The sequence below is a fragment of the Acipenser ruthenus genome, chromosome 9 (genome assembly GCF_902713425.1).
Source record: "Acipenser ruthenus chromosome 9, fAciRut3.2 maternal haplotype, whole genome shotgun sequence".
Taxonomy (NCBI): domain Eukaryota; kingdom Metazoa; phylum Chordata; class Actinopteri; order Acipenseriformes; family Acipenseridae; genus Acipenser; species Acipenser ruthenus.
In genome coordinates this window covers 34,389,625-34,411,326 of record NC_081197.1, presented here as the reverse complement: position 1 = coordinate 34,411,326, position 21,702 = coordinate 34,389,625, and the positions used below count along the sequence as shown (strand labels likewise).

The 21,702-nt window shown below is 38.7% G+C and overlaps 1 protein-coding gene across 2 annotated transcripts in view; it reads right to left on the bottom strand.

Moving 5' to 3' along the window:
• The window catches only part of LOC117405223 (interleukin-1 receptor accessory protein-like 1), a 512,848-nt gene that overhangs the window by 356,206 nt on the left and 134,940 nt on the right, over positions 1-21,702 (bottom strand). The gene's annotated exons all lie outside the window — the stretch shown is intronic.

Sequence of the window (21,702 nt, the reverse complement as noted above, 5' to 3'; positions counted from 1 at the left end):
GACCCTCCGGTCAAGAGTCCAGATCCCTAACCACTACTCCACACTGCCGCCCGATCATCATGCAGTTCTTTTCTAAAGTTAACATGTTCTGCATCATCCGAAAGCTCTTTTAACACACTAAATGATGCTTTATGAAATATTTAACATTTTCAGTGGCATTAGGAAGCCTGGACTATGATGAGGAAATCAGTTTATTCCCAATGCCCATGTATTGTTTTCAAAGTTCATGGTTTATACAGTCATAGATGTTTTCTCATTCTCAAAAGGACATGAAAGACATGCAGATACAGGGTGAAAACTAAGACAGCACAAAAAACCACCTCTGTAATTGGTGAAGGAGAGTTCATACCTAGTTCTGTGCTCAAGGCAAGCTTCCGTTAATGTAGTTTATAACATTCCATGGATAGGAGCAATGATGAAGAAAATTGAGGGAGATACCCACAATGTATCCAGGGATCTATTATAAATAAGAGATTGCATTTATATGCATCTACCTTTTTAAAACTAGACTGCAATACCAATATGAAAATTCATCTTCTTTTCCCTTTCCTTTGGCACTCTTCCTCAGGCTGTAGCTTTTTTTATTATTTGTTTATTTAGCAGACGCCTCTATCCAAGGCGACTTACAGAGACTAGGGTGTGTGAACTATGCATCAGCTGCAGAGTCACTTACAAGTGCATCTCACCTGAAAGATGGAGCACAAGGAGGTTAAGTGACTTGCTCAGGGTCACACAATGAGTCAGTGGCTGAGGTGGGATTTGAACCGGGGACCTCCTGGTTACAAGCCCTTTTCTTTAACCACTGGACCATACAGCCTCCTACTGACACTAAATAAAGCTTTTAAAACTGGTATTTTCTTATTTATTTTTTTTAAACAATAAATTTGGCATTTTCACGAAAGACATTGTTAAAGTTTATACATCATTGTTCCATGGTTCTGCTCAACGTCTGCCCTGGTGAGACCACCCCTTTGGGATGTAAAAGCTGTTCCGTTTCCAATGGCTGTCCTATCTTTGGCCTCTCTTTTTGAGATAACCCCCATCCCTTGTCCTTCCCCTCAGCACAGCTGCAGCGACGGCTGCTATAGAAATGTTACTGCTCTTACAATTTGAGATAATGTAAATATACTGATGTTCCAATAGTAAATAACACATAATAAAGCAATTACATATTGGCATTACACAGAGTAGGTTAAAGTGAGCGACTATGTTTCCCCTGCCCTTCTATCAATGCCATGTATCTTAGGGCATACCAAGCCTCAAATACTTTGTGTTACAATAATCTATACTAAAATGTATCTGACATTATCAGTTTCAGTGTGTCAGCTTCCCTGCAAGATTTTCATAGTAAAGTATTTCATAGTAAACTGAACTTTTTTTCAGTTTCTATCTTTCATTATTTAAAAATGTTAAAACAGATCCTACCAAATTAGAAGGTAAGTTAACAGGCAACTAGACAAACATAAATCAGTGAGAAAAAGATTGTGGAATTGATGTCTGTATTTTAAAAAAAAACAATAACTAATGCTTTATAACATAAAATAGGAATATCTAAATGGACCCTTAGAAAATTATTGCATTCATGATTACTCAAGCGTAACACCTTTTGAAGGCCATTCAAATGTACCAATAAGTATAAAGTTATAAGCTGTTGTGTGAACTCCATATTCCCTTCATGGGTGAGAGATCTGAATGAAGTACTACACTCTCCTGTACACTTACAAACTAATGAGAAGATGTGGAGGGTACTCAATAGAGCATCTCAGAGGGGTGTAATTAGGACCTGTGCTAGCAGGGCTGAAATACCTCTTTTCCACTGTACAACCGAGTAGTGCCGAGGCTGTACTGAGCCCTCGTGGCGCTGTTAAGGAGAGCCTGGGTTGTTTTTCCACTGCAGAGCCGAGCCGTGCTACTGACGTCACACGCAACGAAAGACAGTTGTTATTAATTATTGTTATTAATTTACTCGGTTTGCCAAAAGATGCCCAAACAAATGGTGTTCAAAAATGAATAGTACAGCTGTATCTTGTATTGTATGTATCTTGTATGGCTATATTTTGAAAAATATTTAGGAATTTCTTTATAATCCACAAATTTTACTGATTATATCGACTTAATAAAGTTCAATTTGTTCTGTTGAAAGGGTGAAAAAAAGGTTGTAAAAATATGATTTGCCAAAGATATCCTGTTTTAAGGATAGTCGTCTTTTTTTTCTAAATTTGTTTTTTGTTTGGGTGCTTAAAAAAAGAAAGAAACTGGCCGAGTGCAAAGAGAGCTGTAGCTGTATGTATGGTACAGCTGTATTTTGTTTTACTATATTTTTGTAACTAAGTTTAGAATTTTTTTTTCTTTTCCTTTTTTTTCTTTATATTAATATAATAAAGGCCAAGGATGAGAAATGAGGTAGCATTTTCTGTTTTTGAGTGTGTGAGTTAAGTGTACCGTATCCACGGTTTATGCCCATTTGCTTCAAATCATCAGAAATTCGGGCATGAACTTTGTTATTTCTGACGCACGACTGCAGATCTTCCTGACCACTTCTATCTGCCCACAGAGAAACTAGCGCCTGTACTTTTCTCTCATTACACTTGCTTGTTTGTTGTTTGTTTTTGTGGAGTGCACTGACTGACGCAACGTAATGACGAAAATCCTTAACCCTGGCCCTGGCTCGGCTCGGCTCACGGCCGGATTCAGATGTCTTGTGAGGTTAGAGTTTCACGGTTTGGTTCTTTCTCGGCTCAACAAATAGCCATTGGTGGACTACCTGTACCCGTACCCGTACCCGTACCATACCGAGCCCTCATGGGTCGGATGTGCCAGAGGAGAAGGGATAAAAGACAAGCTAAACAGGACAGAAAAACAGCTTGTATTACCAACAGCTACATATCAGAGTGTTAAGAGTCCGCTGACACATATGGAGAGGCAGATATGTTATAGAAAAACACAATATAGTGGCTGCATATGCAAGACAAAAACAGCAAAGATGCATTTGTGGTTTTTCATATTTTAAATTAGCCAAGGTCCAACATATATGTTTGATAATGATATGTCATTTAGGTAAACATAAAGAAAAACTGAAGGCAGTAAATAAATAGATTTGTTTTCTGTTATTATTATTATTATTATTATTATTATTATTATTATTATTATTACTAAATGTAATTCCCACATTTGGATTCATAGGGCCTTATTCATAAAAGTACTTGCCGACTGCCATAATAAAACGAATTTTGTTTAAAACTAACAAAAGTCGTCCATATTGCTATTTATAAAATGATCTGAGCAAACGTGCGACTCTCGCAAAGCACTTTATGAATGGGCATACAGTCGTTCAAGAACGAACATCCGCCTCTTTTTGATGACATCATCAGCATTATTAATGTTCCCTGGGCGGCGTTGTAGTTGTTGCAAAAAGAAAAACGGAATCCACCGACAGTAGCCTACTACCGAAACCCGAGTCTGCAGCTGCCAGTCATGGGCAGTTTGCAAAACTTAAATAAATACTTTGTATTTTCGTTTTGTTTGGCAACGCTGGTAAACACATTTCCATACACACACATAAGATTTCCATCCTTAACTGCAGGACCAAAAAAAAAAACTAAACAAAAAGCACTGTAGGAGGACGTTTGAATAATGCTGTAATTCTAGTATTATTATAATAATAATAATAATAATAATAATAATAATAATAATAATAATAATAATAATAAACCCTGCTTAAAGCAGGGAATCAATCAGGGGCAAGTTTATGTTTATGAATCAGTGAAGGTTTCATGTCATATTGCACACTGTACACAAAATGGATCGTTTTGTTGTGCACGAAAAAAATAAAAATCCCTTTCGAACACTGAGGCTCGATCAGTGTTTTTTGCAATACCAAGCAAGCCCAAATTTCCCACGGACTGCATCAGCAGCACTGATATACTGTATATTGAAAATAAACAGGTTCACACAGGCAGTATTCATCCAAACTGTTTATTGTGAACACAGGTAAAAGAAATAAAAAGAAAAGGACCTCTGTCAGCCGCGGATCACGGCAAAGAAATAATAATAAAATAACTGTCTATTCTCAGTCTCTCACTTGCTCTCCGCTTCACAACGCTGTTTCAAAATGAGTATGCCAGAGAATGTGTTAGTATATATTTTTCTTAAACATTTTCCTTCATATAAAGCAGGGGTGCCCAATCCTGGTCCTGGAGGGCCGGTGTCCCTCCTGGTTTTTGTTCCAACTGTACACTAAATTGCTTAATTGGACCAATTAAACTTCTAATAAGTGCTTGATTGGTCCAATTAAGTAATTTAGGGGGCAGTTGGAACAAAAGCCAGGAGGACACCGGCCCTCCAGGACCAGGATTGGGCAGCCCTGATATAAAGCAACAAAATTTTTTTATTTTTTTTTTTCAAAATAGGCAGTGATAATCACGGGTATGTCACACTGTATAACAGAGCAAGTGTAGTAATAAAATAGTAAAAAAAAAAAATAGTCGCCGAGACTGTCGCGTTTAGACTTGAATGTAGAAAGCGTTCAATAACTCCTAGTTATCGACAGCATTTTGTTGTCGTTCAGTCTTATGAATAGCAGGTTGACGCACAGGACCGATTAAAACTTTATGCTGTTGAGGTAATCGTTGACCTTTCTCTCAATTTGTTACAAATATGCCTGCATAGATGAAAATTGTTGGGGCTTAACAATGCATATGAATGATCTCTTATGAATAGCAACTGCCATTAAATAAGCGGCTACGGACAGAATCCGATCATGTACATTTCAACAGGCGTTAACCCTTTATGAATAGACCCCATAGAGACCATTATTGTAATTGTTAAACTAAAACCCAGAAAATTGTAGTTTCATTTACATGGATGAACTCACCACAAATGCCACAACAATTTGAAAGTGCAAATAGACTTTTCAGTTATATTATTTTAAATACCAAGATAACAACCTTTCATTTAAAAAAAAAAATCTTTATCACACAGCAGTAAAATAGATATGAATTAAACTGGCATACAGTAAATGTCATTCATTTGCCCGGATATTCACTTCTATAGCTCAGTGCTTTTTCAGAATGTGTGTTTTAAAATAAAACATGGTTCATTGGTATAATAATAGCATTTGTTTCATCGGACTGTTGACATGGGATCTGATCTTTGCTAAATCTTTTTAAAGACTGGTGTGAGAAAGGCTAACACAATCTTCACATTCCAGTTCATTTGCTTTGGGATCTGAGCACAGAACTCAATGCTTCAGCCCCAGTTAACATTATGTAATTGACCGAGGGCAGCAATCTTCACGCAGAAAGATTGGTCCAAGCTGGTCGTTTCTGTCTAATCTGTTATAGCGTAAAGGTGAAGAGGTGAAATTGTGAGCACAATGCTCCCACACAGTTTATATCTTTAAAAATGGAAGACCTAAGTTAAATTCCACTCACCTTGGCAAGCTGAGTTTATTTCAGAAGAATTAGGCTAAGTGTTATTTTGTGTCAGAGAGAAACAGAGGATACTCCATAAACATTTGATGGAGTACAGTAGTTATTTGATTGAGGATATATGCATAACTGACAAGAGGAGGACAAGCGGGTGGTTTACGACCATCCTTATGTGAATATATGGAAAAGGATTACTGTTTAAATAAGGGAATAATATTCACTATGTAAACATGTGTGCTTGCTTCTCCAGGGTAGAGCTGCCACCTGTCCTAGTTTTCCCAGGACCAAGTAATATTAAACACTTTGAATTTATCGAGAACAGATTTTCTTAACGCTACTAGATTGTTAAATATACAGTTCAATCTTGCCTTAGGAAAAATGCTCATAATGGAATATGAGGTACCATAGGTCTAGGTTACACAAAATATCAGTATTTTAGCAATACACTTGTTATTTATCTACTTTAATAGCATTTACTGTAGGTTTTTATTAAAAATATTTGTTATCTAGAAAGTAGTTATGGATAACTTAAAATAAATCGGATATCTACTGTACTTGCAATTGATTTTACCCTTTAACATTTACGTTTATAGAGGCAATCTGCAAATGTCATTGAACACCACACGATGGACTAAATAAATAATATATTTATTCGTGTAATATCTATAAACAATCCCTGGGAAACATTTTAGGAAAATCTTTGAGCAGATATAATAACATATATATGAAATAACATTTAACAGTAACCAGTGGAAATGCTTTGCTGCAAATTATAGATAGGCTCTCAGCAATATAAGTAAGGACCTTCCTTTACTTAAGCATGTAACCAAGGCAACATCAATACAGCTTATGTTAGAGTTAACTAGAACATTCAGCTCTTTTCAGTGTCAAAGACTAAAAATTCTTAATTGTAATCAAATTCAGTTTCCATGTTTATGGGAAGTTGTGACAGAAATACAATGATTCTTGGTTGTAAATCTCCCTCCAGACCTGTGAGGGCACTAAGCAGCAAGAACAGAGGTCTTTGGACGGGCTGATCTGACAGTTCTTTCCCAGGGTCGGGAATTCAGCCAGGTCTGCATGAAGGCGAGACTCCGTTGCAAGAACGCATTTACCCGAAAGGGAAATGACATGGCAGCCGCTGACTGGAGAGGCGGTTGCACTCGTTTACCAAGGGGTCATGTGTGATGGCATAAAAGGGGGCAGAGAATCGCAATCTGTTCCTTCGTTTTGGTTTGTGTTTATGAACTGAGAAGGACTGTGAGAGACCCTGTAACCACTGTTTCATTATCGTGAGTGTTTTGTTTGTTTGTCTTTGTGTAATTCATCTTGTTTGTAAATCACTAGATGGCTAACACGATTCCGGAGCTGTCGCCTAGGGCCAGCACTAGCCGGAACAACACTGCACTACTGTCACAAAATAAACTGTATCACCCACCACGAGCACTACTGCATGCAACCAGGACTGGTGACCATGTCGGTATTATTGTGGGGCAGATACATATTGTTTATTGTTTAGGGTCTAGAAGCCCTTTATTGTCTACCCCGTGCAGTACACACTGCTGTGTATTGCCAGGGGATTATTGTTTATTGGTCACCAGACCTGGATAAAAATAAAGCGCACTTTCCAAACTGGATTACAAGGCTCTGTCTGCTTAATTACTGCACTGCATCACTTCTGCACCTGTTCCCACTCAGCCACTTTGTCACAGAAGTATATAATGTTTATAAAACACTTGAACTGGATACCAAATACTACAGCAACATTACTAGTACTATTATCAAATAACAAAAGAGAAGACAACTTGTAGTGAAACCAGTGAAACACGAGTGGGGGATTCCAAGAGATCACAAACCACAAGAGTGAAAGTCGCATGCTTTAGTAACCTGACACCCCATCCTTTTCGATTACTCTCCTTACAATAGGTGATACAAGCCATCTTTAATAGATTACAGTACTAAAGCAATACAGTTTTTTAAAATGACAGTAAAACAAAATGCCAGCAATATCTGACAGTACACTTGTGGAGTTAAATTCAAATAAACTGAGCAAAGGTAAGTCAAAAACAGAGGCAGTGCTGGAAATATGGTAATACATTCTGAATAAGCATTACATGGCTGGATTACAAGGCAGTTTATAATGGGAAACCATGGGTCGGTACCATAGCATACTAGAAGTAATATAATACACATAATAATAACTAGTGGTACTGTTTAATTCATTGATTTAGTTAGAGAGTAAAACAAGAAGTATACTACTCCACCTCAGTCACTTGACAAAGGCTGCAAAGCAATATACGTTAGGTTACTTACCATAACCCTGGTTCCCTGAAAAATAAATGTCAACCATTACGAGTTGAGCAAAGACCCTCATGTCACATGACCTGAGCACATATTTAAAAAGCTGCCTGATAGGCCCGGTGTGACCACGTGTCAGTTGCATTCTGGAACAAGACGCTACTTCACACAGCAACCTTCGCCATTTCATTCCGTATGGCAATGAAGGCGAGCTAGCGACCTCGCAAATTTAATGGTTGACATTTCTTTTTCAGGGAACCAGGGTTATGGTAAGTAACCTAACGTTCCCTTTCAATCTCGAAGTGTCAGCTATTACGAGTTGGGAAATGTATACCCAAGCTGTCGCAGTGAGCCAAAGCAGCCTTGCCCTTGCGCGAGCCTAACTGGAAAGCTGCTGCGCAAGATGGCAAGCTGCATCAAGGACAGAACGCGCCGCTGAAGTAGCCATATTCAGTCGGTAAAACTTTATAAACGTGTGCGGTGTGGTCCATGCCGCAGTGTTACATATGTCAGGTAGGGATACCCCATGAAACACTGCCCAAGACGTCATAGTCCCTCTAGTGGAGTGAGCTGTAACATCACTTGGAGAGGGTAGGTTAGTCAGCTCATAAGCCAGCTGGATCGTATCCACTATCCAATGCGACAATCGCTGCTTGGAAAGTGCCTGACCTTGAGTATGCTACCCATAACACACAAAGTCGGGGTCAAAGTCTCTCACCAAGCACCACTCCTGGGAAATCCTCCATTTATAAGAATACTGAGACCTTGTTGAAGAGGCTCTAGCATTCTGTAGTGTGGCTATAACGGAGTCTGAGAGTCCGAGGGCACTCAGACGCTCTTGTTCAGGGGCCAGACCCACAGCTGGAGTGACCCGGGGTCCGGGTGCCACAGATGGCCCTGAGCCTGACTGAGAAGGTCCCTGCTGCCGAGGGTCAGTTGCGGGGGTACTGTCTGCTTGGCCCAGGTGGAGCAGCCACCGGGACAGTGCGCACAATGGTCTGTGGTGCAGCTTTGCTGTTGCCCCTGGTGCTGGGTATGTGTGGGTCGCGGAGCTGCTTTGACGACTCCCTCGCATGGTGAGACCGCTGCAGCATCTCTTCCACATCTGCATTGGGCAAGTGCCTGCACTTCTTCGCTTTCTTAGTCTTGCGCTCTGGAGAGCGAGACACAGACTGAGCACTGCGGCTTGCCGATGGCTCATGCGAGGGGCTCTTTGGGAGTGTCAGCAAAGGCCACAGAGAGCAAGAGGAGATGGAACGACCTTCAGCACTGTCTGCCCTCTTAGCCCTAGACATCTTCTGAAACCTCACACACGCAGCACAAAAGGTGGGATCTGCCAGCGCTCCCCCAGGCATTGGACGCACAAATTGTAACCATCCTCTGGAGGGAAGCTGGCTCCACATCTCACACAATCGTTGAACGACATGGTGGTGAAGGTGTGTACAGATGGATAAATGTGCGGGGTGCTCTGCACGGGAGTGCTATGCACCTGTACCGAGCACAGGGTAAGACACTGATGTTATGTACGGGAGTACAAAGTACCGAGGTGTACCGGGCACGGGGACACTGAGGAAGTGCATGGGGATGCACGGGAGTGTTATGTGTACCGGAGCTATGCACGGGAGTGCTATGCACTGGGTAATGCACAGGGCACCGAGGCACACCGTGCATGGAGTACCGCTGGATGTACGGGGTACTATGCACAGGAGTGCTATGTACCACTGAAAAATGCCCAAAATGCTATGCACTGGGTTAATGTGCTATAAGCTGCCGAGCCGGAGGTACAAGGCGCGGCACACTAAAACAACTATAGCAGGTTTGAAGACAGGAACAGTATTTCATTTTTATTTTATTTTATTTTTTAGGAAAAAAAAATCCCCAAAACAAAAATACAACTCTGTTTGGCACATCGCGTGAATGCGGACCAGAAACCGAGACACAAAATGGACGAGGCTAGAAAACAGCACTGCCGCTTCTCAGCCGCCATTCAAGAAATACAGCGTTGTTTCAAAAGAATTGCCTCCCAATGTTATCAGTATGCATGGGGTTTGCGTCTCTTGTCTGTTTTCACGCCTTAACTTAATACACCTGCCATTTTACAGAGAATAGTTTTATTCCCTGTTGGGTTCACAGGCTGCCCTTTAAAGAAGAACGCTTCCCTCTGGAGGAATAATCACATTACCAATAGGAAGGACATCTTCCCAGTTAAAAGGGTTTCTTGATGAAGAGAAATTGCTTTCCAGTGAACTCATGATGGGATATTCTATCTTCTCCTACTAACAAACAGTGAAAGGATAACAAGAGTAAGTAAGGTGAAGTGACTTTGAGGACAAAGCATGCATTACAGTAAATAGACAAATGCTAGATTTTAACCCAAGCTGGGTTGTAGCCAATGTCAGCTGTAATCTTTGTCATCAAGACAAACTTTAAAAAGGTGGTGAATTTGACTATTGTCTGGTTTTACTGGCCCTGATTGACTCAAATCTTGGACTACTTTACCTATTACTGCTGAGTGTTTTGAAACAAATTCTGTTTATATGTGGATACAATATTAACTGAGGTGATGAGGAAATGGAAATGTAGCTTTTTTAATACATAATCGTAAACATTTTACAACTGAATCAATTAGCTCTGCTGTGGAACATGGTTTCTATATGACTCCTGCATACTACAAACAGCACCTATAACATCACGTAATCCTTGCGTTAGACTAAACCATTACATGTATCTCTATATTTTTTTCTTTATGGTGTAAACATCAGCTCTAAATATGCCTGCTCTTTGACTCCTGGGATGATTTATTACCCCCACCCCCTTTATTAACATCACTAAATAAAAAATAAAAAATAAACTAATACAAAAACAATGATTATAACAGGTTCAAGAGAGAGGTATTTACATTTAAATGTACTTAAAAACACAGCTATTTATGGATTTGTGTATGATAATATATAAAAAAAAGGACAGAATAATCATTACAACTGTTATATGTTCACATGATACATATTATCATTTTAACATTTGAGCAGAGGATGTTGAGTTGAACAAAATGATCCATGACATGTCAAAACCTAATGCAAAATGTATGCCTTTGGCACTGGAGAAAAACAAAATGCAATATGAGGGTCAACGGCTCAAAACTCAATGACAAATGATTACTGATAATAAGCTCTATGCGCCTTTCGCAATATTGTGCGATTTTAAAATTAAATATAAAAATACATCTCTTAAAACTTAACACAATCTTGTGTTCATCGAGATTTGAGATTACCAATGGCCATTTCGAAGACCAGATATTTCTGCAGACTAAACAGGGTTTTGTATCTATATCCTTAACCAATAAACCACAGTACCATGAAAGCTATGGATCTTTGTCTGAACACAGGTCAGACATAACCATCCCAGTCTATTTGACTACACAGAAGCAGTAAAATATTTTCTTCAATCAATCTAATAATCTAATACAAATAGCTACTGAAATGACATATACAGGGGTAGGCACAAAATCAATTTTAGGAACACTGCAGATGGGAAAAGGTGACGGATGGCTTAATAAAGCAGCAATGATGACCTCAAAACAAGCTCTGAATCTTTGAAATAGAAATAAATGATGTAGCCCTACTTTCCTAATGTGTTGTTTTTTTCAGCACTTAGCATGATTGCCTCACATTTGGGTCAGGCTTTAGCTCTGTTTTGGGAACTAGCAACACAGTAACATAGGCACTTAGCAACTACCTAAAGTTTATGGCTTTCAAATGTATGTTGTCCTGTGGCGGAGTGTCCCACCCCTTTGTTTGTTATTTATTTATATTATTATGTTTATATGACGCCGAAAGCCGCCACCATTATTTGTTATTGTTTTGTGTTTTTGATTATTAAAACCTTGTGAGGATGTGTGACTTATCAGCTACTGATTATTTAACTAGCTTACAGTCACGCATCCTTATTAAACTCGTGCAGACTATGGCCGAGGGGTAATAAGATAATTAATTAATAGCTAGTTAACCCCTCGGCCAGAATATAAAAGCCTGGAGCTGTCTGCGCTCAGGGTGAGGGTGTTCGGAGGAGGAACGGGAGAGTGAGAGGAGAGAAACGAAACTAAAAGCAAGTAATCTAGGGTCAGTGAAGGCTACTGCCCAGCCTGATCATATTATTTGTGTTCATGATTTGTTTTGTTTATATTTTTATGAAGTGCTGAACACCGTAGCGTTTCAGTTTTGCACCGCCATTCCTTGTTTTGGTTTTGTGTTCCTGTTCCGTGACGTCACCACACCTGCGCACGGCAACCACTCGTTCACATGTCCCCAAAAATGACTCCCACATAAACCTACCCCTAGGCAGAAACAGGATGCTGATTAAGGGAAGCTCACACTCTTTAGAATTTAGGGTCAGGAAAGATTTTAATGTCATTTTAATCACGTTTTTAAAACATTTCCCTAGCTATTTAATGGGTTAAAATAGCATTTGGGTGCTTCTTTATTGAGTTCCACCATGTTTCTCAAAATCTGCCTTCACCTGGCTTTGAGTTTTTGGGAAAGGGCTGGAACAAGCAACCTTGCATTCCATTTAAATCATGTGACAATGTTACCTTTCAACTGCGTGAACCCCAAATATTTTTTCTGTTTAAATATGTATAGAGAATGTGGGGCTAGCAGAGTCGCATTGGAATAAGGTAGGCTGTTCAGTCCTGGCTCACAGGATTCTCCAGACAAAATCAAAGCAGTTCAAAGACAGGTAAATGCAGAGTTAGAGAGAAACGACAATAACTCAATATGGGATCTATAGACACCCGGACCCACCCAGAATAATTGCAAACACCACAAAATAGCACCACAAGTATAATAACCTTTATATCACAAAAAACACCCTGTCATCACTTACATACGTTCTACTGTAAAAGTAATGTATAGTAGTCAAGTAGTCAGACTGATGAAAGCATTATCTTTGTTGTTTGCTAGACTGCTTGCCTTACAATTATTATAGTTCTACTAACCACTGCTTATGTAGGTTGGATTACAGTACAGCCAGGTGTGACTTCTGTCATATATCCCACTTCTAACCCAGTGAGTGGACTCCCTATCCCTAAAGAATAATGTGGACATACGACATACAACTTTTACTGTACGTTGCAATGGTGTTCTGTCGAAATTCTGCTGTTAAGAGATGTATTCCTTGGGACAAGCTCCTTAAATTGAGATCCTGTCTTGTTTGATACACATGCCCAGGCCTGAGAAGTGGTTATTATAGATGTGATGGACAATGTGTAGCTAATGCAACTTAATGGTGAGTGGTTATTTTCCTGGAAGCTGACCCTGGTGGCTTAAGCCTATGAGGGGTTACCTCTCCATTTCTCTATGTGGACAGTGCTCAAGTGGCCATCAATTAGAACCACCAACACAGTAAAAACATGGAGGCAATGGATGCCTTCCCAGATTTTGTTTAATTCCAGCATTCAGAAACTAGAAATCCTAACAGCATGTGGCTAAGCTTAGAAACCTTCGTACTGTACTTCAAATTCAAAACCTCAATACTATCAGGTACAGTAGCAACTTATTATTTTCCAGCATTGTTAACTTACAGGACAGTGAATAACTATAATGGACTGATGGTATAATAAAGCTTTCTAAGTAATTCATTCCCCTTACTGGGCAAGGCCTCTGGGGAAACCAGTAATACCTGTGAGTTCATTCTGGCTGCATCAGCAAAAATAAGTGCCACCAGGGAAAAATACAAGAGGCTTTGAATTTTATTTGCAGGCATAAGAAAGAAAGAAAAAAAAAACTTGCATTTAAAAATTATTTTAACACATTTGTTTGTGAAATACAGGCTTAAGCTGAACTAATATTAATGTGAACTGCTGAAACAGTAAATTTAATTCAAATTTATATTCACTTTACTTTATGACTGGGCTTGCTACTTTTCGATTTTAATCAGTAAAGCTTGTTAAACGTTGAATTCCCCAAAAATATGAGTTTGACTGAAATAAATTTATATAGGATAAATGTCGGTAAAACCACTTGCTATTTTTTTTTTCTTACCAAAAATAATAATGAAGAAACCATCTCTAGTCTGGTCGTGTAGTTTTTATACTTGCTGTCTGTCCCGTCTCCGTTCTGCTCTGAATGGCTAGGGGTCGCTGTCAGTCAACTCAGTGGTCCCTTATAGACTAGTGTAGTTTCACTGTCAGTCGTTTCAGATCTCGTTGGCTGAAGCAGCGCTAGAATAGTCTCATTCGTTTAAATGACTGTCAATCAAAGACCGACTGTGCACTTTAATTTGCCAGCTACAGCGACTGTTATTCAAAGCGCCTACTTTGAAATTAGCGGGTTAAGGTACGGGTAAGCTTTTGCTATTATAGGTATATACAGTGACAGTTACTAGTTTGATTTGAAAATGGTGCGCAAGAGGAAAACACTTAATGAATATTGTGCACAAACCCTGATCGATGGATGAAGTCTCCGCAGCAGGACGAAGCGGGCCCGTCTGCCTTGCCTTCCAGTGACTGGAGGGACGGAGCTCAGAATAATAAGTGCAAGTTAGTTCTGTTCAACTATCTAATGTTTTGTTCTGTGCATATTATTTCTACTTGTAAATGTATGTTATAAAAGTACATGTAATACATTTTATATGCTGCATTTTCTACGGTTTATTTGAGACAATTTTTTAATTTGTGTAGGAACTTTAGCTTTACAAGGTATAGCATCGCTGTGACCAAATGTTATTTCAATTAGAATGTTGGTAACCATGGTTTCGTTGCATGTTGAATATGATAAAGGGGTTTCTCTAAATGAGACGTTTCTCAATGGCATAAAAAGTCATAAAGGTTGATTTCACCCATGGTCTGATTGAATTGAAAAATAAAGATCGAAAAAAAACCTGGTAAATTCTTTCAAAAATAAACGTCGATATTAATCGTCGATTTGGCAAAAAAATTAAATTGAATAGTAACAAGTCTATTTATGACCAATATTAATTATGTTGATGTATTATTCATACACAAGCTTGCTTTTTACAACAAACTGGCTATTGCCTTCTCAAAACTAAATCCTTGGAAAGAAATGTAAAACATCCAAACTCTTTTTTTAATAGAAATTAACCCAAAGAGATGCTCACTTCAAGCACTGTTGGTGATTTGTCATTTGATCTGTCTCTTTAAACTCCCATGCCAGCTACATTCCTTGCCCGAGGCCCTTGCTCACTGGAGCATTAATTCCTCTTCTAAAATACATTAATTTAAAAGTGAGCTAACACTACAGAGACTTCAGAATCTACTACAATGTGAATCACCCAATTGTGTCTTGCCTTTCTTACCCTTTTTAATGAGCTGGCCGCTGTGCAACTTTTTGTCGGACTCTTTTAGGCACAGAGGTCAGCTAACTATTCTGCACCTATATAAACACCAGTTTAGTTTTAAAAGTGACTTCACAAATGAGCAGAATATCAAAGAGTTCCTAAGCCTTTATAAACATTTCTGTATTACGTTCAGGTACACATTCTACATCTATTTAAACTGGTGTTTAAACTTTGTTTACTGATTGAAAAGGTTCTTGAGAATTTCAACTGGCTTCTCAGTTGGTCTGTGCTATAGCTAACCATTGTCTTCAACAGTATTCATTTTGCCGTGCACACTAACTAGCAGGTATTGCATGAAAGCATCTATCTACAGCTCCAGGAACATTTGCTCTGGTTTAAGCCTGGTGCAGCTAGATTATTACATGTGCCAACCAAGTTTACTTGCAATTCCCAAAACATCTGCTCTTCCTGCTGCGAACAGCTTCACCCTCTCCCTGCTACTCAGCCTCATGGGGATTTTACAGTTCTTTAAACGCTGTATGCCCACTCATATTCCTTTCCAAACAAGACTGAAGTTAAGATGGTAATTAATTTTAAAGCCTGACAATAGTCTGCTTTTGTATCCACATGTAGCTTTTCTTTAAGTTAATGGTACTCCTAACATTAATTTTGTATAGTGCATTTCACTTATCAGTTTCTATCATGATGGGTAAGATCTTACAGACTTCAATAGATGGCTGATAGTAAGCAATCGGTTGGCAGCTGCTTCCTTATCAAAGTGTGCATAAATACTTAAAGATAAGTGATGACTCTATGGGATTTTCTGGAGACAAACTTTGCTGCAGATTTAAACACCAACTTCCTAAAGGAAAATACAGGCACTAATCATTGAGAAATGGCCAAATAACTTTTTTAGTTTGCTGAATCAACTTGTCTACTCTGACAGGCAGAATATAAGCTAAAGCTTGTTATATCTTTAAAAAAATATTTCCATGGTCACCCCCTTGCTGGACAGCCACTTCTTTTGAAGGCTTAAAGATAATTATCTCCAGTTTTGCAATTCTATGAACATTATTCACTCCCAAGAGGCCTTCACATTTTAATCTGTTTAATTAATCTTTATACCTGTTGCACCTGCAAAAGTTGATGCCCTTGCTGCTGTTTTCCTGCAGAGTCAGGTGTGGTATTACATTTCCACAGTAGGGACAAATGATGTGCTAACAAGGGACAGGCCTTGATGGGCTGCATGGCCTTTTTTCGTTCTCAAACTTTTCTTATGTTCTTATGTTGAAGCACAGTCATAATTGACAAAATGTCATTTTTTCACCCACTTCAATGTCCATACCACACTGCATTGAAGCACGGCAAGCCAAATTATCAGTTAGAGATATCTCAAATTCATTTATAGATATCTCTAAATATTTGAAGATATCTCTAAATATTTCCAGATAGCTTCAAATATTTAAAGATATCTCTAAATCATTTTAAGATATCTAAAATACATTTAGAGATAGCTCAAAATGATTTGCTGATATCTGTAAATTGAGCTTTAAATGAGATATCTAAAATGCATTTTTAGATATCTTTAAATAATTTTAAGATATCTCTAAATGTTTTTGAGATATCTTGAAATACTTTTCAGAACAGGGAGTTATGATTTATTATGATTTATTTCTTAGCAGACGCCCTTATCCAGGGCGACTTACAATTGTTACAAGATATCACATTATACATCATTTCACATTATACAGATATCACATTATTTTTACATACAATTACCCATTTTATACAGTTGCGTTTTTACTGGAGCAATCTAGCTAAAGTACCTTGCTCAAGGGTACAACAGCAGTGTCCCCCACTGGGGATTGAACCCACAACCCTCCGGTCAAGAGTCCAGAGCTCTAACCACTACTCCACACTGAGATATCTTCAAATCATTTAGAGTTATCTCTAAATAATGTTCTGTTCATTTAAAGGTATCTCTAAATCATTTGAAGATATTTTCAAATAACTTCCTGTTCATTTAGAGATATCTCTAAATCATTTAGAGATATCTCAAAATAACTTCCTGATCATTTAGAGATATCTCAAACATTTTAAGATATCTTCAAATGAACAGGAAGCTATTTCGAGATATCTGGAAATGACTTCCGTGAAAATGCTCTATGTCTTCAATGGACTTCCTGTCTATTTAAAGATATCTTCAAATGAACAGGAAGTTATTTGAAGATATCTCTAAATGATTTGCAGATATCTTCAAATGAACAGGAAGCTATTTAGAGAGATCTCTAAATGATTTAGAGATACAGTGCCTTGCGAAAGTATTCGGCCCCCTTGAACTTTGCGACCTTTTGCCACATTTCAGGCTTCAAACATAAAGAAATGAAACTGTAATTTTTTGTGAAGAATCAACAACAAGTGGGACACAATCATGAAGTGGAACGAAATTTATTAGATATTTCAAACTTTTTTAACAAATAAAAAACTGAAAAATTGGGCGTGCAAAATTATTCAGCCCCTTTACTTTCAGTGCAGCAAACTCTCTCCAGAAGTTCAGTGAGGATCTCTGAATGATCCAATGTTGACCTAAATGACTAATGATGATAAATAGAATCCACCTGTGTGTAATCAAGTCTCCATATAAATGCACCTGCACTGTGATAGTCTCAGAGGTCCGTTTAAAGCGCAGAGAGCATCATGAAGAACAAGGAACACACCAGGCAGGTCCGAGATACTGTTGTGGAGAAGTTTAAAGCCGGATTTGGATACAAAAAGATTTCCCAAGCTTTAAACATCCCAAGGAGCACTGTGCAAGCGATAATATTGAAATGGAAGGAGTATCAGACCACTGCAAATCTACCAAGACCTGGCCGTCCCTCTAAACTTTCAGCTCATACAAGGAGAAGACTGATCAGAGATGCAGCCAAGAGGCCCATGATCACTCTGGATGAACTGCAGAGATCTACAGCTGAGGTGGGAGACTCTGTCCATAGGACAACAATCAGTCGTATACTGCACAAATCTGGCCTTTATGGAAGAGTGGCAAGAAGAAAGCCATTTCTTAAAGATATCCATAAAAAGTGTCGTTTACAGTTTGCCACAAGCCACCTGGGAGACACACCAAACATGTGGAAGAAGGTGCTCTGGTCAGATGAAAGCAAAATCGAACTTTTTGGCAACAATGCAAAACGTTATGTTTGGCGTAAAAGCAACACAGCTCATCACCCTGAACACACCATCCCCACTGTCAAACATGGTGGTGGCAGCATCATGGTTTGGGCCTGCTTTTCTTCAGCAGGGACAGGGAAGATGGTTAAAATTGATGGGAAGATGGATGGAGCCAAATACAGGACCATTCTGGAAGAAAACCTGATGGAGTCTGCAAAAGACCTGAGACTGGGACGGAGATTTGTCTTCCAACAAGACAATGATCCAAAACATAAAGCAAAATCTACAATGGAATGGTTCACAAATAAACATATCCAGGTGTTAGAATGGCCAAGTCAAAGTCCAGACCTGAATCCAATCGAGAATCTGTGGAAAGAACTGAAAACTGCTGTTCACAAATGCTCTCCATCCAACCTCACTGAGCTCGAGCTGTTTTGCAAGGAGGAATGGGCAAAAATTTCAGTCTCTCGATGTGCAAAACTGATAGAGACATACCCCAAGCAACTTACAGCTGTAATCGCAGCAAAAGGTGGCGCTACAAAGTATTAACTTAAGGGGGCTGAATAATTTTGCACGCCCAATTTTTCAGTTTTTTATTTGTTAAAAAAGTTTGAAATATCCAATAAATTTCGTTCTGTCTCTGTCACAATACTCATTTGAATGCTGACACAAATTGTGGTTAGCTGATGTATCTAAATGCAGGCACAGTTAATATAGATAAGGGTGACCTTGCACACACAATAAGATGAAGCTTATATAGAACACGTTTTACAGTTATGTTTCAGGAAATGTATTAACTGCTGTAGCTTGTTTTATATAAGGAACAGCAAAAGGTGGGAATGGAGGTACAATTGTTATGCATAAGATTCCACTGACAGTTGAAATTGGTTTCATGTGCTTGGGCCAGGAGATGCTTGGGTTGTGTTTATCTATTTGCATAGCAAGGTGTTCTTGAACATTCTGTTGGATACATCCCATATTATCAGATAAGTAGTATGGTAACCATTGGAGGAGCCTGGAGGAGGCTGTGTGCTAGTGGCTATAAATGTAAAATGAAAAGGGGGCTCCCTTTGTAATTCTCTGTACTGTAGAGTTTACCCAGCATGTTATGCTAAACATGCTGTACTGCTATGAAAATTTTGTGGGAAGAATCATGGCTAAAAGGTATATGCTTTTTTACGGGTACAGGTAAGATTATTTGGGAAGAATCATGGCTAAAAGGTATATGCTTTTTTTTTTTCTACTACACTCCCCTCCCCTAAAAGCAGCATTCACACAACTGATGGTCCCATTGTCTATATAATGACCCAGAATGTAGTGATTTTTTACGATAACTTAGATGTCATTATACCACCATTATAATTCATGTCCTGGATATTGGAAATGCATGTTTAAACAGTAGTATACTGTAACGGTTGGATGAAGACATGGTTGGCTTTACCAAAAATGTCATTCAAAACCATAACATTACTCATTACTCATTATTTTTAAGAATTCGTAAAAATCAAGTAATAGGAACTGCTCGCATGTATTTCTTTCCTTTTTCTGTACCAACAGAAAAGCTGAAGTAACTATACTTTTTTAGCATTCCTTTATGCAGTTCAATACATTTTCTTCAGTGCTTTGTTATTTAACTTCCCACAGCTACTTGACACAGTACTTTTCTTTTGAAATGTAAATAGCTGGTTAACCGTACTTCTACATATTATGCACTCTCTGGGTTTCTTCCATTGTGCACAGACAAACAGGCAATCAAAATATCAACGGCACTGTGCAGTTACGTTATGTTCACACCATGGCTTTCCCTTTTACTAAAAATATTTTAGTGTGCTATATGCACAATCTTTGTGAAAAAAATGAAAAGGCCAGATAGTAAGAATCAATTCAAAAGGTTCACTAATATAATAAAAACAGTCCTATTGCATGTCAGTAGTAAAGCAAGTGAGACACAGTAGGGGGAGGATGTGTGCACAGCAGAGCCTCTGCACATGGGTGCACGTGTGTTTGGATGTGTGGTGTTGAGATTGTGTTTAATTGAGTGATTAAGGTATGATTGGTAAAGTGTGGAATTTGGCCAGGTGGTAATTGAATGTTTGATTGTCATTACCGTGGGTCACACCCTATAAAAGGAACAAAGGAATTAATGTTTGGGAAGGTTTGTGTAGGAGAGTTAGGAGTGGAGAAGGTGTGTGTGCTGTGAGTAAAAAGTGAGTTAGTGTAGAACTGGTATTTTGTTCCTGTGTTTTGTTTGTTGCAGGATGTAAGAATATACTGGAGACTTGATGTTTGTTTCCCAAAACAAAGATGTGTTGTTTATTGTTTTACAACATTATGATGAAACAAAACAAAATAACCAAACAAACACCTAACTCCTCTTGGGAGTGCTAACTATACACAGATTCCCTAACTAATAGTTGGAACGGCTAAGCTGTTTATCCAACACAAACAGCAGAACAGATATACAATTGTAGTAGACACAGGACTCCAAATAAGTCTGACTCACACTGAGTGAGCTGAGCTTGCTTTACTCACACAGTCGTATAATGACAAGAAGATTTTTCACTTGTTATTTTCTCTTCATCTGTCTCAGTTGCGTCTGCTTCCTACGTGCTTTCACCCCGAGGCAAACACACAGAGCCTCTGAAATAGGGCATCTAAATGAGAGGATTTGTGTTCAATTAAAACAATTGAACACACCTGATTTAAACCTTGACATTGTTAATCATTTGCATCTTGCAGGCAGGTTAAACAATGACCTCTAATGGGCAATTATAACATACCATGCTTTCGGCACTGTCATTTTTAAAGCTTTTCTGGATACAAAGCCCATTTCATTCTTAGGCTCACATACACGTTATTTATTATAGTGCCACAGACTTTACCACACGCCCCTTCCCTCAGCTCAAACCCATGGGTTAGAGCGTAAGATTTTGAAAAACAATGTACTTTAGATAGACTGTTTCCATTTCCATTTTTATAGCCCCTACAGTGTTCTATATTAACTCGGTATGGCTGTAAAGTTAGAAGCCACCGTGCTACCCTGGAGTTCTTTTCTTTGTTGACTTTTAGCCACTTGAGGAGTGCATAGTCTGTGACATGTGTAAACTCCCTGCCCAACAAATAGTACCACAGAGCAGTAGTTCTCCAACTGGGGGGGGGGGCTGTAATGTTTGTTTGTTTTTTAAATTACAGTGTACATCTTAACCTAAACCATATAACAGCAGATCATTTATTTTGCCTTTATTGCCGGTTTTGACTGGATCGCCAATAATATTTCCAGCAATCAGAGTGTTGCATACAGTGCCCATAGTGATCCCACCCTCTGGCAGGCTGGTATACAGAACAGGTTAAAGAAGCGCTGGACAAGGGAAAGAATGTGTCAGATGTCAAGGTGGATATGAGAATGTCAGTGGTGAAGCCAATTTGCTTGAAAACATTAAAAGTAGATCAGACATTTCCAAAAATGGATTGGAATCTGGAATTGATGACGTAATCAGAAACCCAGAGGCAGTGT